The following is a 4255-nucleotide window of genomic DNA, read 5'->3' as shown; positions in this document are numbered from 1 at the left end:
CAACTAACCACTGTCCCTTACAAAGCTCAGTGTCTGCTCTTCCCCCCTGAGGCCATCCCTTCATGTGGAGCTCAGGATCTGGGTTCTGAGGGATAACAGACAGTGGACGGTTCCCTGTGTCCACTCTGGAGGACAGTTTGGACATTTCATCTCCTGTAAAATTAAGCCTCCTCCAATCAGGAAACCCACTGATCCCAAACCTGGGCCTCTACCAAAGAGAAATTAAATATATCTCCACAGTGTTCCCAATAAAACCCGGACACTGCATTAACAGCTGCTCTATTCATAATCACCCACACTGGAGACATCCAAAATGTCCTTCAGCTGAGACCCAGGGGATAAACTGTAGCCCATCCACCGAATACTACTTAGCAATTAAAAGGGAAAATCTGGAAGGGTGGGGTGGCGCACACCTTTAATCTCAGCACTCAGGAGGCAGAGGCAGGTGGATTTCTGTGCAATTGAGTCCAGCCTGGTCTACACAATGAGTTTTGGGGAAGTCAGGGTTACCTAATGAGATGGGGATCTAGTGGGTGGGCTTGGGGATAACCTAATGATAATCAGGCTACTACAGACCAGAGTGAAGCCAGCCTCTGAAAGCTTGGTGCTGCCTGTCTCCCAGCACTGGGATGCAGGAGATCAAGAAGGCAAGGCAGATCAAGAGACTGCCTCAGAAAATCAAGGCCCCGGGGCTGGAGCTCAATGGTGGAGCTCTTGCCTACTGTGCAGGAGGCTCAGGGTTCCATCCGTAGCACTGAAGGGGGGTGGGGGGGGAAAGCTAGTGCACGATTCTATTTCTAGAACCTTCTAGAAAAAGAAAAAAGAATTCTAGAAAAGGAGATGAGGTCACAGGTCACAAGGGACTGGAGACGTGAGGTGCTGACTCAGAAGAGGAACAGGGAACATTGTGGGGAGATGGAGCTGTTCTGTATGTCAAATAGGACAGTGGCACCACAGCCTACGTGTCTGTCAAAACTCACCATGCAATACACATGAGCCTGTTACAAAGAGATCACACCTCAGTAAACCTGCTTTCTAAGCAGAAGGGGACAGACCACAGGATGTGCTAAGATGACCTGGAGGCCCCCAAGCACAGCTCTGAGCTGGCAGCAGAGGGGCCCCCAGAAGCACACTGGACACAATCCCAGCACTCTGGGGACTGAGGCATCAGGGCCATGAGTTCAAAATCAACATGAGCTGTATAGTGAGACCAGTCTCAAAGAAGAGGAGGGAAGAAGGGAAAGAGCTCCTGATGGAAAGGCAGAATCCTGAGCCACATCCTAAGGCCAACGACAGACCAGAACCATCATTTTGATGAAAGAAGCCCTACAAACATAAGACCCAGGTGCCCGTTGGCTTAGGCTGGGACCACATCTTGAAGAATCACTGACTCCACCAGATAAACTGAAATCATTGAATCAACCCTGCAGCCCCTCAATGAGTCCACATCAGCCAGCACCCTGCTTGTTTAGTTGCCCGGCATGACAAGCTGTCAACAGACCATATACTGCTAGCCCAAGATAGGACCACAATTCAAAATCCCGATTACGGTGCCTACTGCCTGCAAGCCCTTTCTCCAGCCTCATGTTAAGTGAGGCTAACACCTCACTTAAGCCAAATACCATAGTTAAATCAGGACCTTTGTCTCTGCAATATTCCTGTCAGAGTTGGGGGTAGGGGCTGGGCACTACATCAGCAGACCTTCACTAAACACACTGGTTTTTCTGCTTCAAAACCTACCCTGATGCCTGCCAAGTGGGCTGCACAAGAGCGGTGGCTTGGGTTTCCCCAGCATGCATGACACGCTGGGTCCCACCCAGTGCCTCAAAAGACCATGTGGACCCTGAGCCAGTTTGGTTTTGCTTCCAGATAGGCAGATCTTCAGATTCTCAGAGATCTTTGGGCAAGGGAATCATACCTTGGTGGAATAAACTTCCCAGTGGCAAAGCCAGGATAATTCTTACTTCCCAGATGGCTTCTCTGGAAACTCCTGGCAAGGGCATTTAGTAGAGAAACTATAAAGCTCAAACACCTCTCCATCTCAGTCAAACTCTCTAGAACATTCTGTTTCAGGTCAGGCCAAGTATCTGACCATGGTCTGTTGCATCTCTCGGGGGTCCTATCACACGTCTCTGTTCTGGAGGAGAGCCAATTAGCCAGTGCCCACAGACCCCAGACGCCATGGTGACTCCAGGCTCCTTCTTGAGTTTTACAGACTTGGCCAGTGTGTGGTGAGGCTCACAAACCAGGGCCCCAGCACTGAAGAGTTAGAATTCACAGCCAGGGCAGGGAGGCACACTAGCATAAGGAGGGTGAGAAAATGACACTGGCATTTGATGAAGCTGGTAGCAGTATGAGAGGATGCTCTAGGAAAGTTGGGGTTCCTTTTATGGAGTCAATAGATCCTAGCTCTGTGGGGGCCATCACAGCACCTCTTCTCTACATTCTAACCAGACTTCCAATGAATGGGACCACGCATGAAGGTGTATGCTGCTTGCTCGAGGCAGCTCGCTGAGAGAACAGCGCAGGTTACAGAGCGTACTCCGAGTTTCTTACCCAGATGCAAGGACACCTCTTCTCCAGACTGGCCTCCAGCCTGAGCTGCTAGGAGACAGAGAGGATGGAACTCAGGTGGTCAACTGTCCCAAAGTGGAGAGAGAGCAAGGCTCCACCCTTCGCAGTTGACCACACTGAAACTTGCAGGTGGGGGGGAAGACTCCCTGGCCACAGTCAACTCCATAGTCCTGTAATCCCTCCCCCTCCACAGACAGCAAAGGTGGCCACCATTCATACGGTCCCACCACCGTCTGTAAACTGATCATGTCCTGCTCCACACATTAGAAACTTGTGGGGTCGGGCCACCCCAAGACCAGCTCCGAGGGAAACCACAGAAAGCATAGAAGAGAACACTCCCTAAGGGCCCATGATAAACATCTGAGAGGCCACCACACAGTTACATTCTGGATGCACTTGCAACATGAGAAAGCATCTTAAAGGTGCCCTCAGAGCAGTTAGGTACAAAAGAACTCTGCTCCGGATGGTCCCGTTTACACGAGGTGTAAAAGGAGGTTAGAAGGTCAGCTGATCCTGTTCGGGTGTGACCAGGGAGGGGAAGACAGAGGTCCTTTGGCCTGGAGGCTGCACATTCAACCATCGTGTCAGACCCAACTCTTATGCTTGCCTGTACCTGTCTTAGACTTTATTCTAAAACCTCCTGAATTTGTTTCAGCTGCTAAAGTGCTTGCCGAGCATGCATGAGACCCTGGTTCCAGCCCCAGCACAGAGTAAAGCTGGTGTCATGACTCAAATTCTCCTCAGACACATAGAGTTTGAGGCTAGCCTGGACTACATGAGACCCTGTCTTTATCTCCCCAAAAAAGTTTAGAGAAATTACTTAAGCACTATTTTTTTTTCAATGCCAATAGTATTTGGGTTTTTTGTTTGTTTGTTTGTTTGTTTTTGTTTTTCTTTTTAAAGTCAGTGTTCTGTGTGGTGTCTTGACTCCCAGGCAAGTCTGCGTTGTCCCCTCCCACTGGCCTGAATTTCTTGATGGAACAGCCTCAGGTCTCTGTTCCTCCCTCCCTAAACCCTCCCGGAAGCAGCTCCCTGCATGATGACCTGGCTTGGAGACCGCTGGGTCTGGGATGGGAAGCGCTCCCTTCTGGAGTGGGGCTGTATAACAGGGTTTGATTCTTCAGGCCAAAAAGGGAACAGAGGCTCTGCAGAGAGGGCGGGAAACTGCACATACTCATTCCAAAGCTACCCAGTGCAAGGGAAGCCTGAACTAGCCAAGAAGCAAGGCTGGGGTGCTCTCATGGTGCCCAGGGCTCAGCCCAAACATGTCTCTTGTGAGGGGCCATCACCTACAGCTCTCAGAACTGCAGCATCCAGGATGGACAGGGGTGAGCTGAGGACAACTGAGGTGCTCCCCCCCCCCCCAACTCTTCTACCTCCTCCTGTAAGGCTATAGGCAGGAGAAAAGCCATTTCAACAAGAAAGTCCATCAGTCCAGTGACTGCTCCCCCGAGACAGCAGGCCCTAGAGCCACCTGAAGTTGTGTTCCTACCCCTGCCCTCCTCCAAGCCCCAGCTCCTCTTTCCAGTCTGTGTGCTAAAGTCACGCATCCTCTGAACATGTAACTGGGCTGGGATGTTTGGGAGGGCACCTTGCCAGCCTTCAGGACCAAGCTTTGCAAGGAGGAATTCAGGGGTAAAATCCTGGCACCTATCTGAAGCACCAATAACCCTGTGGTTAT

This window comes from Mastomys coucha, unplaced genomic scaffold (assembly GCF_008632895.1).
Source record: "Mastomys coucha isolate ucsf_1 unplaced genomic scaffold, UCSF_Mcou_1 pScaffold22, whole genome shotgun sequence".
Lineage (NCBI taxonomy): Eukaryota > Metazoa > Chordata > Mammalia > Rodentia > Muridae > Mastomys > Mastomys coucha.
Note: the sequence above shows the minus strand (reverse complement) of the source record.